This window comes from Castor canadensis, chromosome 11 (genome assembly GCF_047511655.1).
Source record: "Castor canadensis chromosome 11, mCasCan1.hap1v2, whole genome shotgun sequence".
Lineage (NCBI taxonomy): Eukaryota > Metazoa > Chordata > Mammalia > Rodentia > Castoridae > Castor > Castor canadensis.
In genome coordinates, this window is record NC_133396.1 from 101,756,771 (window position 1) to 101,766,497 (window position 9,727).

The following is a 9,727-nucleotide window of genomic DNA, read 5'->3' on the forward strand; positions in this document are numbered from 1 at the left end:
CCAAGAATGCAGAGTGAGATAGGAGTATGAAAATAAGGAAAATAGAAAGATTGAAATAGATCCGTGGAACATGTGATATAAGATTGAGAATGGATATAATATCCAAAAAATAAATAAACAAATTTCCAAACAGTCACACTTAGGAGTCAGCAGGCATATGACCAAGGTTTACCCAGATTATGGCTTTCTCAATTTGGACATCCATGTTTGCATGGGATCAGAGTAGAAGAAGAAACATTCAAAAAACATTGTTCCATGTTTATGATTTGAGGTTCTGAGGTACTTTGTGTCTTCAGGATCATGACTCATGTGTTTCAGTGAGTGCACTAAACAGATGTCTACATAAGAAAGAGTCCAGTCTAAATGTAATGTTGCAGGTCTTGAAAGGCAAGCAAGACTTCTGGGATCTATGATGCTAAAGGTGGGTGGTCAGGGAAGGAAAAAAGGTCATGACAGAAATCTCAAGGGAGGAGAGGGTATTTAGTAGTGCAGGCAAAAATTTTATTGATTCTGGTTACAAGAGCTTATATTCCACACTTCCTGTCTAGGAAGTATATTGTGGAGATAAAAATCATAGACTCCCACACCAGACTGCTGCCTTTCAAACTTGTGTCTGCCACTTTCCAGGTGAGTGACCTCCACCTGTTATTTAACCTCCCAATGTCTTAAGTACTTATCTATGATCATAGGATAATTATAATACCTGTCTTATGTGAGTTGCTGTGGCATTTAATGAGCATTTCTGTTTGTTTTCAGTGCTGGGAGTTGAAACCAGAGCCTTGCACATGGTAAGCAGAAGACACTCTACCACTGAGTCCTGCACACCCCCACCTGCCCTGCAGTGGCATTAAAATACATTAATTTTGCATGTAGAATTCAAGTGCCTGAAACACAGTAAATACTTTCAAAGTGTTAGCTATTATTGTTTCTATTCCCTTCTGTACCTACCAGTTCTAATTAAGACAACAAATGACAGGTTGAAAAAAGCACTAATTGAGAACAAATAAAAATAAATTAAAGGAAGAATCTTCTTATAACCTAAAAATTTTAAATGTGAATGAATGTCAATTTTTTTAAGTGGTACTGGGTATTGAACCTCAGGTCCCATGCCCAGAGCTTCATGTGTGCTAGCCCGCATTTGACTATATATATATATATATATATTGGTGGTACTGGGGCTTGAAATCAGGGTCTCATGCTTGCTAGGCTTGCTAGGCAGGCGCTTTACCACTTACACCACTTGGCCAGCCCTGTTTTGAATTGGGTTTTTCAAGATAGGGTCTCACAAACTATTTGCTTTGGGCTGACTTTGAACTGCAATCCTCCTGATCTCAGCCTCCTGAGTAGCGAGGATTACAGGTGTGAGCCACCTGCCACCTGGCTTGTATTTTGTTTTTGAGACAGGATCTTGTTAACTTTGCCTGGTCTGATTCTGAACTCATGATCCTCCTTCCTCTGTCTCCTGGGTATCTGGGATTACAAGGATTTACAACCATATCTTGCTTTTAACTTTTATTAAACGCCTTTAAGAAACCTATTTGATGATCATCTATTTTTTAAGCTAATCAACCTTATTTTTTGGAACAGCTTTCAGTTCTCAGATAAATTGAGCAGATGGTACAGTTCCCTTGCGCAGGTTCCCCTATTATTAGTTCCTTGCATTCGTGTGCTGCATTTAGAAAAATATTGCTATGGAAATTTTTTCCTTCATTTTTATTAGAGGGGCTTCATTGTGACAATTCTGAATAGGCTTGCATTGTATATTGGTTAGATTGCCCTCACCACCTCCCCTGCTCAACCACCTCTTTGTCCCACTTAAAGCAATTGCAAGAGGTTTCGTTGTTCTGTTTTGTATATATGAAGTTTGTTGACCATATGCCTTTACCTTCATCTCCTTCATTCACTCTCCCCCTTCCTAGTGTGCTGCCTTCGTTATGACTGAAAAAGTGATATGGATACATCTTATTAGCTAAAGTGCATGGTCACATTAGGATTCATTCTTTGTGGTGTACACTTCTGTAGGTTTTAACAAATGTTCCATGTCTTACTATTACAGTATCAGAATAATTTCACCTGTTTAAAAATTTCCTATGTTTTATCCATTCATCTTTCCTTCTGAATCTTTGTATTAGATGTTGTTTTTAAATTTTTCTTTCTTGTAATATCTTTATATGGTTTGATATTACAGTAATTTGGCCTCAAAGAATGATTAAGGTGTGTTACCTCTCATTCCATTATCTGGAACAGATTGGGAATAGTTGGTATAATTTTTTTAAAGTGTTTGTTTCTAAATTCACTAATAAAAAAATCTGGGCTTGATGTTTTATTTTTCAGAAGATCTTATTGATTGGTCTTTGTATGCTTCCTTCAAAACTTAGGGAATATTCTTTTTTTTTTTGGGTACTGGGGTTTGAACGCTGGGCCTCACACTTGCTAAGCCAGGTGCTCTACCACAAGAGCCACACGACCAGCCCCTAGGGAGTATTCGTTAAATGATTTTTAAATAATTACTTAGAAGAAAATTCAGGGACTGCTGGAAAAGGAAAAGGACGTTCCTAATGCTGGGACAATTGTGACTGTAAATGCCTACAAATTGATACTCCTCCCTTCCAGGGTGGAGCCTACTTCCTCTTCCTTCCAGTGTGTACTGGACTTAATTAATTGCTTTTAATGAATAGGAAAAAGCTGAAGTGTTGTAGTATGACTTTGGAAATGGGTCATAAGTATAATTGTAGCTTCCTGCTTGCTCTCTCATGGGCTTTTGGATCATTCATGTCATAAGGACACTTAGGAACTGGCAAGGAACCAAAGTCGGCCAAGAACCCATAAGGAACTTAATCATCTGTCAACAGCCATGTGACTGTGCCCTCTAGGAAGTATATCTGCCTGTGCTAACCAGGCTTTGAGATGACTGCACTGCAGGCTAGCATTGCATTTACAACCTCATCAGATATCTAGAACCAGAACCACCCAGCCAAGCTGCTTTTGGGCTCCTGACTCTCAGACATATGAGATAACAAATACTTATGTTTTAGACTGCTAGATAATAACAGCCATTTAGAGAATATCTATTATGATTTAAGTATATTCCTTGGCAGCCTTACCTTCCTAAATCATCACATGTGTACACATATATAAATGCATATACATATCCATCCATTGACTTTTCAAATCTAATTTCTTAAATATTATAATCTTACTCATCTCATTACATTATGATACTATTTGAATAACACCTAGCACTGTCAACCTGGATAATTGCCTAGGTAATTCACCCCTTGATCTGTCTGTGTTGGGAGTAAAATAATATATTATTTTTTTTAGCAGTGGGATTTAAAATTTAATTCACCAAGGTTAGAGAGTGACCCTGGGAAGTGGTAAATCCCAGAACCAGGAGATGAGTCCCTTGTGCTCCTGGGTAGGTTACAATGTTTGATTTCTTCAATACTATACTAATGCAAGAGCAAATCAAGTGCATTCTGTGGCTGGGCCATGACAAAAGGAGTTGACCTGAACATGAAAAATGTACAATTCCACTGTCATAGTTGCAGTCTTCATCACCTCCCTTACATAAGTAACTGGTAGATCCAGGAAGAAAATCAGTAAAGATGAAGTTGGACTGCAAAGCACCATCTAGAAAGAACAACTTGCAGTCAAAGGTGAGCTCAGATAGCATTATTTTCAATGACTTTGCCTTGGTAACTAAACAATGCTGAAGACTTAGGTGAGGAGTGGACTGTGAGGTGTCAGTACATATTCACCAGATTTTAACACAGCATCTACTATATCTCAGACATTGTTTTAGGTACACATCCTCTCACCTTCAGGAGATTCTGCTCTGGTGGTTTTTAGGTTCAGGTTAGGTCCTTGTGTCATGGCCTAGCCACAACTGACACCAGCCAATTCTTAGCCACAGTTAAGAGCCTTGGCACTTCTCTCTATACCCACAATCTCTATTCACTAAAGATGACTCTGTGAGAGGAGAAATTCATAAATCTCAAACAAATTATGTTTTGTAGAGAAAGAGCTTCCAAAAATAATTATAAATTCTGGAGGCTGGATATCCTGGGATGTATTTGTGAATCTGAGTGTGAGTACTGAAATCATCTTATATAATAAAAAGGAAAGAAAAATAAAGAGAACATGAAACTGAAACCTTAGGATGCACAAGAAGTGTTGCTGGTTCAGGAAAGAAATAATGTCAGAACCATAAACACTTATAAAGATTCAGATCTGTGTGATTAAAGCTGTGCCTGGAAAGTAAATATGTGTTCTGTCATGGAGGCTCAGGGCAGCTGAAGAAATTAGTTCTTGTTTTATTTTTCTTGACAAGCCTGGGCAGAGGTCGAAGCTCCACAGAGCTTGATTTCCACCTCACTACCTGTGGCAAAACGGTAGGCTTGTGCATCAGTTAGAGCCCTGTTGCAGGAAGCAAAAACCATGCTAGCTATTATCAATAGAAAGATATTTATAGGCTGTAATTAACTGTTTGCAAATCCACTGAGGCCTGTAACAGGCTTTAGGCTGTGTCTTTAGGAACAACTCACAGAATAAGACTGTTGAATTAGTTTGCCAAAAGTGTTCTGTGTCAGTGAAAGTCAGGAAGGTGAAGGATTGAGATGCCATTCTGGGCTCTGCAGTGTTCACAGATACCCCACTCTAATGACATTGTGGGGCTTGGGAAGCCACTGATGCTGCTGAGGCAAAAGTCTCATCAACAACCTAGCTAGTGGCTAGACCCTAAAACACAGTTTTTCCTTGGCCGCTACTACTATACCACCTCCTGAAACCCATGAAGCTAGTCACTGGATAGTGGAATATGTTTCAGGGAAACTCAACATTGCTACAACCTTGCTAAGACAAAATACCCATTACCCTAATGTCTTTTTCTTATAGGTGCCCCTGTGCCACAAGTAGGCTAATGAGATGTAGCATAATTCTTCATACAATGGGGTGGAATAGAGGGTTTCTGTGCTTTACTTTTCTTAACAAAGGGAAAGATATTTATGGTGCTGCCTCTTTCTTTTTCCTTCCTACCCTGAGCATGAATTTGATGACTAGAGCTGGAGAAGCCATTTTGTGACCTATGAGCTTAGAATCACCATGTTTTGGAGCAAATCTTTAAAATTCACCACTCTGGATCACCTACTTTGTACTTCTTGGTATGAGAGACAGGAGAAAATATCTTTGTTACCTTAAGTTACCTTTAGTTCAGAAGGAGTTTAAGTATTGGAAGTTGAAAGGATTATAAATTGTTATAACATTCTTTCCTTCCTACCCTTTCTTCTTCCTCATTTTTCTTTCCTTTCTCCTCCTTTTCTTCCTTTTTTGTCTTCCTCCTCTTCTTCTTCCTTCTCCTCTCTCTCTCCTTCATTCCCTTCCTCCCTCCTCTTTTGTTTGTCCATGTTTGTGGGAAGGAGGATGATATCCAAGCTGCCATATTGAATGAAAATATTAATGCAACACTTTTTGTGTCCTTTAGAAGGCATATTTATCTCCTCTTGCAATATATCATGTACAACATATTAGTCAACCCTGATTCCTACAATTGTATTTTTCCAGATGTAAATATTTCCGGATATTCCAGATGTATATTTCCAGACGTATTGTTAAAATTGTGAGATTGTTTCTCAGGGCCTCTATTTTGTTGAACCACATGGAGCTGCTTGTATTTGAGCATTTTGACCATAAAATAGAATTTATTATATTTTATGCATCCTAACATGTGTAGCATTAGAGGACAATGAAAAACTCCAAAGCTCAAAAAAATGAAACTGATTCATCACACAATGAGCTTTCTCAAGTCAGTGGTTAAAGTGGTTTAGGTATGCTTTCTCTTTCCATGTCAATGCTGGGAGGTCTCTGAGCCATCTGAAAAGTTAACTTTCTTATATACCCCAAATTAGCACTTCAAGTCCAAAATTTTCCCCTTATTCTCATCCCAACTCAATTTGAAATATTTTAGTGTAGGCTCAAATAAACCATTATTTATTCTCAATTAAAGGATTTATAATGAATTACCTTAAGTAAATTGTGGGATCTAATGATATGGTGTTGAATGCATGTGCTTTTGTCCTGAAAAAGTCCTTAGTAGATTGCACAGGAGGACCTTCTTTCATAGCCCCAACATAGGAAATGGATTTCTCCAAGAATATGGTAGAGGATCAAAAAAGAGACTTTCATGCTTATGATTACTGCTCTGCTGCTTGGACATTTATCCTAAGACACTGAGAATATCCATTGTTCCGCAGGTCTCCATTAGCCCTACCACAACCAGAATGGCCAGAAAGCGTTATGATATCTGACTTTGACTTCTTTCTTCAGTTATATTTCTGGACTTCTATGCTGTTTAGATCCTTCCATTTTTTTCTGGAGGTTTTTAAAGGCACAAGATTTTTTCCTAGTTAAGATTTTTTTCCTCCTTTATTACCATTGCCAATGAATCTGACAGTTTCAAAAAGGACCCGGGAAAGGTTACCAGAGTTCCATTTCAATTAATAGTACTAGATTTTCTTAGAAAAAACTTGCCATGACTGTTATAACATGGACATTGTCAATGGGAATATTGGGAGGAAAGGTATAGCATTAACTAGAAGTTGAGGAAAAGTAGAAATTCAAAAGGCATTGTTTAGAACATTGGTTAACTGTTGGCTTTGGAGGAGTTTGTTAGAGTGACAAAAGTCCTTGGGTAGGGAGTTGATCTAATTTGATCTTTCCTGTATTGCCTCTGTCTAGATGGGGTTTGGAACACAGTCAATGTGAAATAAATATTAGTTGATTAGATGAGTGAATGAATGAATAAAATGATTATGTGATGTCAAAGTTCTATGACCCAGTCCTGAGAACTTCTCCATGTTTCAGAGCAGAGGGGTCTGTAAATTAAACATAGCCTTTACCATTTCAAGATCATCCTTTCACACATATATTTCCTTAATCTCTCAATGACAAAATATCTGTGCTGTGGGGCTGAGTACTTTATTTACATAAAGCACTGGTCTTCTCCATGAGTCACTATTCAGTAGGTAGTGGGATGGGAGAACTTTTGATAATATTCTTTTGGAATAATTGGACAGTGTCTTCTGTTTATGTCCTCTTCTCTGTACTTCACAAAAATAATGATAGAATGAAGAAAATGGAATGTCAGTGAAAGATATTGTGGTTTGGATATGAAATGTCCTCTAAAAGGTCATATTTTAAAGGTTTGGTTCTAAGCTGATGGCATTATTGAGAAGTGATTGGATCATAAGGGCACTAATTTCATCAATAGATTAACCCATTGATGAATTCATACCTGCATTAACTATTAGGTGGTAAGGTCTAGTTGGAGGAAGTAGGTCACTGGGTATGCCTTTGAAGAATATACCTTCTTCCTGGTCACTTCTCTTTCTGTGTCTCTGTCTGCTTCCTTGGGTACTATGATGTGAGCAGATTTGCTCCACCACACATTCTATACTATGATATTCTACTTTACCTTGAGCCCAAAAGCAATGAAACCAACCAACCATGGATTGAAACCTCTGAAACTGTGAGCCTCAGTAAATCTTTCATTCTTTAAATTATATTCTTAGATATTTTGTCACAGCAGCAAAAAGTACTAACAGAAAATTGGTACTGAGAAGTGGAGTCATGACTGTGACCATACCTGATTATGTGGTTAGGAGGAGCATTTGGATCTGATTTGTGTGAGAAATTTGGAGAAGCAGGATATAGAAATCCTAGAGTATTGTAAGTAAAGTTTAATAGACGATTCTGGTGGAAGCTCAGAAGACCAGAGTTCCAATAGTAGAAGACCATGCTCATGAAGGTTCATATGGGAATGAGGACTCAATTGTGAATGGGATGAGGGGCCGTTCATGTCACACTGTGGTAAATACATTGTCTAAGTTTTGTCCACACCCTGAGACTTTGTGGGAGGCTGAGTTTAGAGGTCATGGACGAATGTAGAGGAAATTTCAAGGCAGAACAGCATTCAGGCTATAGCATTGATATTGTTGGCTGCTTTCAGTCAGATTTACACTGAGAATTATAAGCAACAAAGTAGAAAGATTTGAAAAACTTGCAGTTTGGTCAGAAGCATCCATGTAAATTAGGACCAAAGGATGGCATGTTTTCTGAAGAGATTAGCACTATTAAAAACACATAAAGGAAATTACACTGGGACAATAACAAAAATTTGTTGAGGGTATCTCAGGAATTTGCCAGACCTCACCCACTACACATTCAACAGTGTGAAAGTGTAAACTCCTTTGAAAGATTTTTCTGTTGAGAACAGAGGAATGCTGGAGCACGCTGATCCAGCATTCCCTAGGATTTGTTTCACTATACTCAGCAGCCCAGGCACCCAGAGGTTACTGCAGCTACGGACTAGGGAGGTTCAGATACTGCTCAAGCTGGTGGAAGACTTTGGCTTTGTCCACCTGGTGCTGGTTTTGCAGGTCTGCACAATGTAAGAATTTTGGGGTTATGGAAGCTTCCAGCAATATTTCAAAAGAAAGCCTGGGAGGCCAGCAATTTTTAGTAGGTTGGATTCCTTGTGATTGGGCACTCGGGAGGTGATGCATGAAGCTATTTGAGTAAAGCTGAAGATGTAATGGAGACCTCAGGATGTCAGAGATGCCAAGAATGTGGAACAACTGTCAAGAAATGTTATAGGTAGTGAACGGAGCCTGCCAAAGAAAGGGTGCATGTGGCTACATCTGTCAATACCCACAGGTGGGACTTCCCTTTGTAGTGCACATCACCATGTGTTCCTGATGCCAGATAAGGAGCTACAGGATTCCATGTTTGCTCTGTTGAGTTTTATCTTGCTTTGGTCCCATCCCTTTGTTCTGTGGCCCCATTCATCCTTGTTAGAATGGGAATGTTTACTCTGTGCCATTGTGTTTGGGGAATACATAATATACATGTATAATGTATATATATATGCTCTTGTCAGTGATCTCTTTGATTAAAATCCTGTATTCATCCAGAATTCTATCTTTCTGATCTTCTTTGACTCCATTATCAGCAAACCAGAGCCAATGCTGCTGTGCCATTGTTAGCTGAGACTAAGTCTAGCATCTGTTGTTCTTTTCTGTTTGGGGAAGGAGTTAAGAAAGTTCATTTTAAAAAAATTTGCATATTATAGTTGTACTGGGTGGGGATACACTGTGACATTTATATGTACTTGCTTATAATATATCTCAGTTAGATTCGCCCTCTTCATGATTCTCTCTCCTCTACCCTCCCCCTCTTAGAACCATTTCAACAAGTTTCATTGTTCTATTTTCATATATGAATACAAAATACATCCACCATATTTATCCTCCTTCACTTTCAGAAGTGGTACCCACTTCTGGACAGGACCTGTTTTTCCTTCCTGTATTTCATATTTTAAGTATATCAGTTGTTCAAGGGGGCTGAAGGGGGGTTGTTCAAGTATAACATACCTTATTATTTCAGATATGTATATATTATGCTTTTAATCAGGTTAACCCCTTGAGATCTGCTCTTATTAAACACCAACTAATACAGGATAGTGTGTCATCTATTTTCCATAAAAACAATAATATTAATCATGTAATAAAAAGTGTAAATAATACTAATATGCTAATATGTTATTATTACTATTATTTACATATTAATGTTATTTAATAACATTATGTAATATAATAGTTATCATTTATTACATGTCAATCAGTAGGCTGAACATTTTATTACAGGTCCTTCAGGTAGGTAGTCAATTTTT